Source organism: Felis catus, chromosome C1 (genome assembly GCF_018350175.1).
Source record: "Felis catus isolate Fca126 chromosome C1, F.catus_Fca126_mat1.0, whole genome shotgun sequence".
NCBI lineage: Eukaryota > Metazoa > Chordata > Mammalia > Carnivora > Felidae > Felis > Felis catus.
In genome coordinates this window covers 80,409,650-80,422,200 of record NC_058375.1, presented here as the reverse complement: position 1 = coordinate 80,422,200, position 12,551 = coordinate 80,409,650, and the positions used below count along the sequence as shown (strand labels likewise).

At 44.2% G+C, this 12,551-nt stretch overlaps 1 protein-coding gene across 1 annotated transcript in view; it reads right to left on the bottom strand.

The window, feature by feature from the left end:
* The window catches only part of SLC44A3 (solute carrier family 44 member 3), a 323,586-nt gene that overhangs the window by 221,897 nt on the left and 89,138 nt on the right, over positions 1–12,551 (bottom strand).

The following is a 12,551-nucleotide window of genomic DNA, read 5'->3' as shown; positions in this document are numbered from 1 at the left end:
ATAAACAGGGTAAAAAAGGAATATAAAAAGATTCATTGCTGAGTGAGAAAGGATCTTTGGTGACCATGTAGCCCAAAGCTCATTCTGTAGTTGAGGACAGCAAAGCTCTGAGCAGGCAGTGACAGTATTATCTGAAACATGAGCTAGAAGTAAATCTTTTTTAAAATCCTGGAAATTTTGCTCTGTCTCTCTCTGTCCCAAAAATAAATAAACGTTGAAAAAAATTAAAAATAAATAAATAAAATAAAATAAAATCCTGGAAATTCATCTGTTGAAATGTGCAATACCTAGGCTACTAAGAGACCCCTGTTGGTTGGCACAGCACATAGTATGTTCTCAATAAATGTCCTTGAGTTGAATTACAAAACTCATCATTCAGGTGAACACAGCATAAGGCACAATGTATATTCCATAAAAAGATTAAAAGGTAGTCAAAATCACAGCTGGTTGAAAGGGTAGGAGAGCCTTCCTGGAGGAGAGATCATTGAGGTGGGGCTTGAAAATGGATAGGATTTTGAGGGGTGGGTAGGAAGTGGAAAGAATGTGTTCTCTGCAGAGGGAATGGCATGTTACAGATGCAAAGGGCAGGGTGCCGGGAGTTTGGGGAATGTCCAGGTATCCAGTTGGCACAGTATAGCACTATGCAGGGGAGTAGGGGTGGTGGGATTGTCACTGAAGGCCCATACCTCTCTGTCCTTAATTCTTCATGAGGCTCTGGAGAGGCCTAAGGTTTTGAGGTGGGGAAGGACATATAAGATCCATCCTTAGGAATGAGACCCTGAAAGAAGCGGACACTCAGTTCAGAGACAGGAATTTTCTACATTTTATCCAAATGCTTTGGCTCTATGAAAAGGTCAGAAAAACACTGGTGACTATCTTTGTTGGGAAATACTTTCAGAGCACTGAAGCTGTTAGAGAGATAAGCATCCTTATGATGGTTGCCATGATTCAGGCCCATTCTGGCTCATAAAGTATAAGGACACACAAAGATCAAATTTGTTAGAGTAACATGTTTGCTAAACATTCTCGGTTCAGAAAAGTTCAGGCTCAGTTCAAATTTGGGGCTGAGATTTGAGCCAATGTTGATTTTATCAGCACCCATTTGCCCCAAGACTAGAGAAAACATTGTTTGTATTAGTTCTAATGATGCCGATAAAAGAAATGAAGATGACCATCTACTGAGTGTCTCCTATTAGTCACTGTATTAAGGCACTAATATTTTCAGCAATTTTCAGAGAGATATAGCATTAGAGGTGTGTGGTAGATATGGTTGTCTGTGCAGGAAGCTCCCCCATTATCCTGATATCAGTGGCCATGTGACCAAGGACTGGCCAATCATAATTGCTCATCCCCTGCTGGCCATACTGATTGGACCAAGGAGTGGGCATAGGACCCTTCCTGCACCCATCACAGTCCTTTCTGGAGACAGATGCCTTTGATGCTGGGAGCGAGGAGCGTGTTCTGCTGGGTTAAGCTGGGACTAGGGTGGTTACAGTGACAATTGCCTCTACCTCTGCCTGGTCCTGCTTCCTCTACTCCGTCACAGATGTGGTGCCTGAGCACTCGCTCAAACAAATTCCAACTTGTTAATAACTTTTTCAGAGTGGTCTCCCAGGGAACATACCAGAAAAAAAGGAGGAAAAGGAGGAAAGGGAGGAGAAGGAGGAGGAGGACGAAGAGAATTGTGGTGGGGGTAGGATGCTGATATCTGACTTAATAGCGAATTTTCCTTCTATTGCATGGTATAATTACAAATAAAAATATAAGCATTCAGGAAGCCTTGAGAGTCCATCTGAAATCTTTTTCTGGGGTGCCTGGGTGGCTCAGTCGGTTGAGCATCCAACTTGTGCTCAGGTTATGATCTCACAATTCGTGAGTTTGAGCCCCGCGTCGGGCTCTGTGCTGACAGCTCAGAGCCTGGAGCCTGCTTCGAATTCTGCATCTCCCTCTCTCTCTGCCCCTCCCCTGTTCACACTCTGTCACTGTCTCTCAAAAATGAATAAACATTAAAAAAAATTTTTTTTAATGTTTTTTCCAAGGAAGGCTCAAACCAGTGACCTCTCCATCAGCTGCCAGGAATTCTAGGACAGTTTAGAGGTGGTTTTGCCTAAAGGCTGGGAGTGACCTAGACTGCCTCTCAAGGATGCTTCCAGCTTTGCTATCAATTATGCTTTACATAGCTAAGAGCTATCTTGAATAGATGATTTCAGAGAAATTTGCAGTTTGCATGGGTTGAGATCCAATGTCGTTTTTGCTGAGTAGACATGGTCGATGAAAGCCTCTGAATAAGCAGGGATAATGCGGCCTTTGGCCAGCCTGGGAACTCTCTCACCCTCATCACTCTGTCACTGACTTGTTCACTGTCCTCAGGTCTCTGGTGGGCAAATCTAAAGCAGGCATTCCAAGAGCTGAGGTTGGACTAACCCTCTCCAGAGCAGGACAGAGACCCTCTCACAAGGCTGTGTGGCCAGGGGCTGGGGCTGCCTCACATACCACCTGCTGAGGGGCTGAGGGCTGAAATCAGTCTGCACTCTGCTCCCCGAGCCCTGGGACCAGGAGACACTGCATCCGCCCAGAAGACAGGATGCCTTTCTCCCAATTGTGGTTGCCACAGGCACCACACTGGCAACTTTCCCTCTGCCAGGAGCATATCTTCCCTCCCTCTAATCATTCTCCCATCTGAATTAAAAAGAAATTCCGGAACCTGGCATAAATGATTGCCAGGGACTGGGGCATACCTGTAATGGGCAAGTTTGTTCACAGTTCATGGGACATAAAGACTTAATTCGTTTTCACATTAAATCGGCTGATTGGATATGACAACTAAATCTCTCATTGTCATTTCAATAACAAAAAGGATTTGGAGCACTATGGAAAGAACTCGCTTTACTAAATAAAGAACTCATATTTATTTATTTTTTTTGGAAAGATGATTTTCATGCAGAGAGTTCACTAAGATTACTTGTAATCTTAGCACATACTCAGACAAAACGATTAGAGCTGGGCATGTGGATTTTATTGAAAAGCTTAGAGTGAGACCAAAGATGGGAAAATACAATTTTTCTTTTCTTTCCTTTTTTTTTTTTTTTTTTTTTTTTTTTATGTCCAGGCCAAAATGTATGTATTAGTCAATATCTTGGAAACTTTACCATGGAGGTAACTCTACCTTCTTGCACCACAAGTACCTGAAGATGAATGTCAGGTCCTGCCAGAGGCACACGGCAGCCCAGGCCTCATAACCAGGGCCTGTTGGTCACTCTGAAAAGGCAGATGGACCCCATGTAAGGGGCAGGGCAGGCCATTTCTGGTAAGTTACAGACCTGCCACTGAGACACGGAATGAGGGTGCTGGGGTTGGTGAGAGCAGTTCGCATATTTGTGCCCAAATCCTGGTCCTGAATAAGACAGGAAGAGCCTCTCTAGAGATACCAGAGTCAAGGAGAAAAAGACTTGGCCTTGAGTTGTTCTCTAGACCTGTCTGACTTCAGGTTAGTAAAAGAATACATAAAGCTGAATCACAAATGAACAGGCTAGCCTGAATGACAGGCCCAGTGGCCTGGGCCACTTGCTTGGTATAATTTGAGCAAGTCTTCCTTTGAGTTTAACATGGCTTTTACTGAGGGGCATCTTTCTAACAGGAGAGGAAAGTGGTAACTCACTACTACTTTAGCAAGAGTGAGTTTGTCATATGGAACGAACAGAAAAAGAAGACAAATCTGAGAGCTGTATAAACAGAGTGAAGATAGGTGGGAATCTGGAAGTGAAGGGGCAGGGAGGCCTGATGGTAAGTTTGTTCTCATCCTGCAAGCTCACCTTTTCCAGAACTTGTTCTGGGTTAAAAGGAAGGGCTATACCCAGTTCTAGCCTCTGTTTTGTAGCAGTATATTGGGACACGTGTATTTCCTTGTTTCCGCACAACAGGGGTGCCTCAGACTTGCAGACATAAACAACAAATCCCACAGCCTGATGCTCCTGAGCTAGGTTTGGGCCACAGGCCCCCGCTGGGATCAGAGAACAACTAGCCTTCCTAAAAACTGAGCCTCCCTAAGCAAATATGTTTCGAATTCCAAAGTTAGCATGAAGCATCTAAGAAAATAAATGCAGGCGGAAATAACTATTAGTAGGAACAAAGCCGCTCTGTTTGTTCTGTGGGCTTAGGTACCTGGAGAAAGCCCTCTTCTTGCAAACATAACAGCCTGTAGGATTTGGACAAAAAAGCAACAAAGCAGCCAGAGAGGGTGCATCACTGGATTATCTGCATCCCTTGTATTCCAAAATGTTTTTCTATACAAAAGATCTTAGATCACATGGCAGTCCACCCATCCATGCATGTGTCTGTCTACCCATTATCCATCCATCCATCCATCCATCCATCCACCCATCATTCACTTATCCACCCATCTGTCTGTCCGTCTGTCCATCCATCCATCCATCCATCTCCCACCTACCCACCTATTGTCTATCTGTCCACCCATCTATCCACCTATCCACTCATCCATTCTTCTACCCATCCAACACTACTTGTTACTCATTACGTATATGAGGCAAAGGACAACCAGCCACATATACTCATGTACTCACTGTGTGGGCAGGAAGTAGGCAGTTCTTTTCTTTTAGCAAAGGAAATAACTGACAGACATAATAAGGCCCAGTAAGACAGACATAAAGAGCACAGACTCTGGGGACACCTGGGTGGCTCAGTTGGTTGAACATTTGACTTTAGCTCAGGTCATGATCTCTCAGTTCGTGAGTTGAAGCCCCATATCAGGCTGGGCTCACTGCTGTCAGTACAGAGCCCACTTTAGATCCTCTGTTCCCCTCTCTCTGCCCCTCTGTTACTTGGCTCTCTCAAAAATAAATAAACATTAAAAAAAAAAAAAGAGAACAGACTCTGGAGTTAGCAGTCCCTTTCTGACCATGTAGGAAAGTTATCTAGCCTTTGGGTGCCTCAGTTCCCTCCTCTGTAAAATGAAGGAACAATAATAGCTCCTATTCTACTGGCTTGCTGCAAGAACTGCATAAACAATGACTATAAAGTGTTTAGTACAGTGCCTGGAATATATAATGTGTTCAATAAATTTTAGCTAGTATTTTTCAAAGTAGGAAGACCCAGTGAATTCTGTAGAGTCTAAAAGGTAGTGAGAAGGGGGAGTTTCCTAAGGGGCAGAAAGATGTGTCAGAGGTCATGACCAGGCTCTGGGGATACTTTATAAATGCCCCAGCCATGGGCATGGAGGGAGCAAGTTGATTGATGAAGAGAGGGTTAAGTTAAATTTGTAAAATTTTTTTCAAGTTTACTTATTTTGATAGAGAGAGAGAGATGTGGGAGGAACAGAAAGAGAAGGAGAGAGAGATAATCTCAAGGAGGCTCTGCACTGTCAGCGCAGAGCCCAACGCAGGGCTCAAACTTATAATCCATGAAATCATGACCTGAGCCAAAATCAAGAGTTGGACGCTTAACCGACTGAGCCATCCAGGTGCCCCAGAGAGGAGTAAGTTAAAACCTAAGGTTTTCTTAATATGTTTGTCTTCATATTCCCAGAGGTCCAGCAACAGTTCAAGCCAACAGTTCTGCCAAAAAGCATCCTGTCAGGAAAAGCCAGGGGATGGGGGAATGTCCCCAGGAAGAACAGAGGGGGCAGATCAGAAGATCTATGTGGCAGAAATCTTGCAGGATCCTGATAAGGGCAAACCATCAGCCAGGGAGTCTCCTGAGGCTTTGAGAGGACAAATCAGAGCCTGTGATCCTGTCAGTCCCTGGCTCTTCTCTATTAAATATTCCTTGAGGAAGCAGCTGATAAGAAGTTGAAGGAGGGAAAAATGCCAGGTCTAAGGCCGAGGGGTTCCACAGTCAACATGGCCACTTCTACAAACCCACTGGAATGTCTGGAGAAGGGAGAGACCCTGGCTGGGAATCAGACATCTGGGTGATACAGAGAGACCAGATAATTCTGTGTCCGGCAGAGAAGGGGAGTGAATGCCCTAAAGATGTCCCACAGGCTTCTTTTGGCCAGCTCGTTCCTGGAACACAGGAGTCAGGGCTAGGATGGGGAGGATACTGTGATTCATGGGAAGAGCCTCCCTTTGATCCTGGAACCTGCAGTTAAACTTCTCTGGAACTCTTTCTGTATATCTTGAAGGTGAGGACCCACCACCTGCCCACCTCCATCTCAGAGGGACATGGTAGATGTAAACCCAATGAAGACTGGAGACCCAGAACAAGGGAAGGAGGGAATGCCGAAGAATTCTGCCCGCAGGTCCTGATTCTGCTCTGGGAGAGAGACAGGCTAGGAAGATGGTGGCTATCTCTGAGATTATGCAGTACAGAGTTCCCTGCTCTAGAGCCACACACCCCTGAGGCCCCAGCAAGGCTTCCCCAAAGATGCTGGGATAAACTGGCCGAGTTTGTCCAAGATGCATCATGCACACGACACCCAGAGAGTACATCTTGTCCCTTAAGATACATCAACCTTGGCTCAAATACAGACTTATCAGAACTACAAATCACCCCCTCAGACATCCGCAAATTCTGAGGAGTCTTCTTCATAGTCAGCCTTGAGGCTGACTTCCCATTGAATTCAGTTTCTACCTCTGCTCCCTGTTCTGTAGATGCTGTCCCAGTTTCACGCCAGGGCGACCTATGTGGAACTCGGCACTTTCCCTAGATTCCCACCAAGCCTGTGTGAATGCATGTGAAATGGGTTTTCCTGGAGGGGCAAGGAAGCATGGCGGCAGATCATGCCAGCACAGAGCAGATGATTGCAGATCATCAAGTAGACTTCCTTGTTCTTACCAGTTTGTTTTGCCCCCAACCATGCAGCTTGTCATCTTTCTTTTCTCATCAATCCCTCCACAACTAACCTTTATCTGCTCTCCCCTACCTCTGAGCTCCCATTAAATTCTAATTCAGAAAAATTTAATTGTTAATGAAATCAATTTAAAATTTTTTTAACTTTATTTTGAGAGAGAGAGAGAGGGAAAGAGAGAGAGAGAGAGAGGAAATCCCAAGCAGGTTCCACACTGTCAGAACAAAGCCTGACACAGGGCTCCAACTTATGAATGTGAGATTGTGACCTGAGCCAAAACCAAGAGTCAGACACTCAACTGACTGAGCCACCCAGCACCCCAATTAAATCAATTTAATTTTTAATGTGCTTGTCCTCAGCTAAGGCATGATTCAGGATCTCACCTTCTTTCTCTAGATACTTATCAAGGTCTGTTCTTCAATAAAGATAGGCCCATCTAAGAGAGAGTTAAACTAATTTTTTGTCTTGCCTAGCTAGGCCTGACTGAGGGGAGACCACAGAAGCGGAAGGATGCTACTTTTTGGGGGGCCAAGCTAAGACTTCTTAGGCCCTGTGAAATATGTGTGGCTGGTTCAGGAGGCAAAGGTGCATTGACAAGTGCCTCTCCTTCCTCTGCCTGGGGAACATTCCCTGTGCAGGTGGGAAAAATTACAAACTTGCTTCCTCTCCAAAGATCGAGGAATAACTTTGGACCATGGTGGTGGGTGCTCTTTCTAGATCAGATGCTAAATCAAAAAAGCTAACTTGACACCTGGAGGTCGCCCCTGACAAAGGTATTTCATTTAGTAAATATCAAATAAAACTTTAACCCTCACTGGAAAAAAGGTAATAGAGTGGTTCAGAGTCATTGCTAGGGCTACCATATTATTAAGCCATCCCTAGAAAGGGGAAATGGGCCATCTTCCCCTGCCCATTCACTGCCCACCCCAGGAAATACACAAGAGAACAAAATGGACTTGATGGTTGTCAATGGGTCCAACAACTCTTACCTCAGAGGACTGGCCCTGGGCTGAGAACCTTGGATACACAATCCCAGTTAATCTTCAGAGAGAATATTCAAAGATTCTCTAAGAGATTTCTCACCATTATATGGATGAAGAAATCAAGGCTTGGACAGGTGAAGTGATGTATCCAAAGTCTTCAAGCCAGTGAGAGGTAGATGTTGGTTTGAATTCTGTTCGCCTTCCTCCAAATCCCAGTGGCTTTCTATTATCATCCCCACACCGACCCCAATCCCACAGTGATGTAGAGGGGGGAAAAGCTGAGACAAGCACAGGACAGACAATGCCTGCAGCCTGCAGAATGCAGAATGGAACAGTAACACTGAGACCCTCGGAGGTCTCTATCTTTAGTTCTTAGATTTCCTTCGGTTCTTGGTAAGGCTCCTCGGGAAAAACTCTAATCTGTCTCAACTGAACAAAAGGCAAGGATATTTTATTAATGTCCTGTCAGGAGGATGGCAGCTGGGATTTTGAATACCCTCTAACTTCTATTGCAATTGTCAAATATGATCATGCCTTTTACCTCCAAAATCATACCTCAGAGTCATCTTATGTTGGAATCCTTACAGAATACAGGAAACTTCTTTAATCACTTTATGTTGAACAACAAAATGAAGACATCTTAGTCTTAAGCCATCTAAAGCAATGCTAATGTGGGATCCTATGGAAGATTCTTGGCAATACAGGAAGGTAGGGGAAAGAGGAATCTGACACACTTATTCCTGGGGATCTGACCCCTGACTATTGAGTGTTAGAGGCCACAGTAAACAAACCATATAAAGATCATGTTAAAAATCAATACTACTCCATGCTATAGTTTAAAAATAAGTGGTTATCTTATGAGATCACAAATAAGGAAAGGATTCTTGTAGCTTGGGGTAAATTTTCCAATGACAACATTGTACTTAGATTCAAAAAGTGCTGAATATCAAGCAACCTGGGTGGATATGCAGATGATGTGCTCCAGAAAACTGGCCTGAAGACCAAGACATTTATGCATAAGGCACTTTGGAAGAGTCTGATTAAAAGCATTGCATTGCGAGTGGGTAAAGACTACATGTCTACATTGTTAACATGATGTGATTTTTTAAATAGAGTAAAACCTTAGTTTGTGAGCATGATTCATTCCAGAAACATGCTTACAATCCAAAGTGCTTGGATATCAAAGCGAATTTCAAGAACCATTGGCTCAGTTGATCACGTGATGGTTGGCATCACATACTACTCGTATTGAAGACATCACTCGTTTATCAAGTTAAAATCAGAAATGTTTGTTCATCTTGCAGAACACTTGCAGAATAAGTTACTCGCAATCCAAGATTTTACTTATATCACTTAAACTATTAACATATTAATCAGTGTTTATAAATTAATAAACAGCATTTGTGATTTTATATATAGGTAATTAAAATTTGTTAACTATTATACACAGATAATTGTCTCATTCATTTATGTCTATTGATATAAATATGAATCCTCTATTCATACGTATATATATTTTTATATTCGTATCAACAGAATCCTCTATTAAACTCTCATTGGATAAATGGGGACGCTCTAATATTTGGAGTCATCTTACATGCAGTAATCATTCAACGTCTTATATCCATGACTTCACCCTAACTCATACACACTTAAGCCTAGCATACAGGGGCGCCTGGGTGGCTCAGTCTGTTAGGCATCCAACTCTTGGTTTCAGCTCAGCTCGTGATCTCAGGGTTTGTGAGCTGGAGCCCCACATTGGCCTCTCTGCTGATGGTGTGGAGCCTGCTTGGGATTCTCTCTCTCTCCCTCTCTCTCTACCCCTCCCTCATCTCTCTCTCTCCCTCTCTCTCTGTCTCGAAATAAATAAACTCATTTAAAAAATAAATCTTAACATAGTCTGTCGTCAGTCAAATGCTGTTGAGTTGTTGCTGTCATTTTAGAGATACAGAAATAGAGATTCCAGGAGGTTACAATACTAGGCCAAAGTACACAGCTGATAATAAGCAGAGCTGATTGCTTCTAGAACAGTCTCCTGATGCCTCAGCCAAGGCACAAGCCACTATATCAAGCTGGAGAACAAGGAAACATTTCCTCCTCTGCTGGGAACAGAGCCCCAGCGTGGGGCAAAGACTCTACAACGCCTTGGCTCGTAAGCCACGCAATGTGGAACTGGTGACATGACATTCTGGGATCCAGCCACCACCCAAGACAATGCCACACACATAAATTTGGCCTTTTGCTAATTGGTTGTCAATTCATCATAGCTGTGAAGCAGAACTAACAACATGTGGTTTAGAAATTGCCACCTTTTTTTTTTCCCCATTTCAAATGTTATCTCCTTTTTCTCACATTCTTTTCAGCACATGATAGCAGCACTGCCTGGGAACTCGCTCCCAGCACTTTTCTGGAGGGGACAAGCTCCATGGAAAATTTTCAGATGTGTGATAATGTACAAAATACTAGGAAAAGAGCCTGGCAGAAGAGGCATTGCCACTAGGTTGCTAATACTGCAAGTCGGCATGCGTTTTGGTCACTGACACTAAATATAGTCATGGTTAGGGGATGTTTGTGATTTTTTTAGTTACGTTTTATTGAGATTGGGAGATACATTCTCACAAGTTAAAAAAATATGGTCTCCCAATATAATTTTAAGAACATTAAGAAAATTTTTTTAATGTTTATATTTAAGAGGGAGAGAGAGAGCGCGTGGGGGAGGGGCAGAGAGAAAGGGAGACACAGAATCTGAATCAGGCTCCAGGCTCTGAGCTGTCAGCACGGAGCCCAATGTGGGGCTCGAAACCACAAACCGTGAGATCATGACCTGAGCCACAGTCAGATGCTTAACCGACTGAGCCACCCAGGCGCCCCAAGAACAATACTTTAAAGAAAGGTTAACATTCCCTTACATAAGAAGCATATGGAGTGTGTATGTGTGTGTGTGTGTGTGTGTGTGTGTGTGTGTTTCAATCTTCCTCGGTTCTGGACAAGTCGAGCTTTCAAAGCTTTCAAATATCTTTTGGTGCGTCATGCTATAGTCACAGAGGTTTTTTGCCTGCTGCCTCCCCACCATTCGATTGATCAAAAAATCCTTCCTGATACCCGAACTTTTCCTTTCCATCCCCTCCCTAGGCCCCAACTAGCTCTCAGAGTTGTCCACTATAAACATTCCTCCTAGGGATTCAGTTGGGAACAGCGTGTCTCCTTCTAGGCACTTAAGACCCAGGATGGTAGGGTGAGAGGAGACTTCATTGGGTCCTCTGGGGCAAGGCCTTAATTATTGCCATGGAAAAAGTCTCCAGAGTCAAAGGCGTCAGTGGTGACATGTCAGGGCAGACTGTGAGAATGCTGTTTGGGTTTGTGGGAAAGGACATCCTGACAAAAGGGACCAGGTCTCAGCACCACGCTACTCTTTGTCTTGCCTCTCCCCCCCACCCTCCGCTCCCAGATCCACCTCTCTGAATTGGCCTCAAGGGGCCTACCTCTGAGTGTGGCTATGGGAGAAGACCATTCCAGGTCCAGACTGGGGCACAGGCGAGGGAATGCTTCCACTTCCTGAGCATAAATCACCATTGTCAAGAGCGAACATTATGACCCCCTTCTGAATGATAGCATTTAACTGACTAGAAATTTACTGTTTCAGGGGGACCAAAAGCCAGATAGCAATTGTTAATTCTCAGCATGATCTAGAATTTGTTGACATACACATCATTTCTTTCTTCCCTGATTTACATGCACATATAAGTCACCACCTAAACCCTACACATGAGTCTCATCATTTCAAAGATCAAGCCCAGATCTACACAGGGCCCTCAGGTTCAGATCCTACTTACCCCTCTGTACCACTGACCCCTCTTTCTGTGCATCCAGCCATCTTGTCTTCTTCCTGGGGAGACTTCCTGATCCCTCAGTCCTAGCAGGACCTTCATCCCTTCATCCAGTTACGGACTCTTCTAGTAACTTAGCAATCCCTACAGGACTTACATAATTGCAGTCAAGCAATTAACTAGTTGGTGATTTACTCCACATTCCTGAATGTCAGCTCCCAGAGGGCAGTGACCATCTCTGCCTTATCCCACAAGAACTTAGGACTGTGCCTTGCATATATAATGAATACAAAATATTTGTTTGAATGAATAATGAGGGGGGTCGAGGTGTCAGAATGTCTGTGCAGCGACACCAAATATTGGGGTGAGTTTGGCCCAGCTGACTAGCTCCAGGAACCAGAGACACGAAGCCTGGGTGGGTGTTGGTGGAGGCCAGAGGATAGGGACAGGGCAGTTCAGCCATGAAGCATTTCACAAAAAGACCTCAGGCTGCCCTGCCGGCTGGACGCCTCCAATGTTGAGCAGAGAGAGCACTCTGGGATTTGTCTTCCTGGTTCCATGTTTTTTTTTTTTTTTTTTTTTCTGAGCAGCACAAGACTGGAGGGAAAAACAGTTTAGGAAGAAACACAACATTCTTTTATTCCTTGAAAGTCTGGGAAGTCCTCATGAGGAACAGGACAAGTTGGAGTGACAAACTCATTTTTCACTGTGCACAGCCCAGAAGGGACCCTGGTCATTTGGGGGTGGGAGAAGAGTCATGAAAGTATTTGAGGTTCCCACTGAAAGAACTCTTCTGGCTTTGGTGTCAAAAATACTTGGGTTTAAGTTCTCTGCTTCCACTCGCTAGCTGTGTGAACTGAGGCAAATGACTTAACCTCTCCTTGAACTTCAGTAGACTTTATCAGTAAAACGGACATGATCCTTGGGTTACCGGAG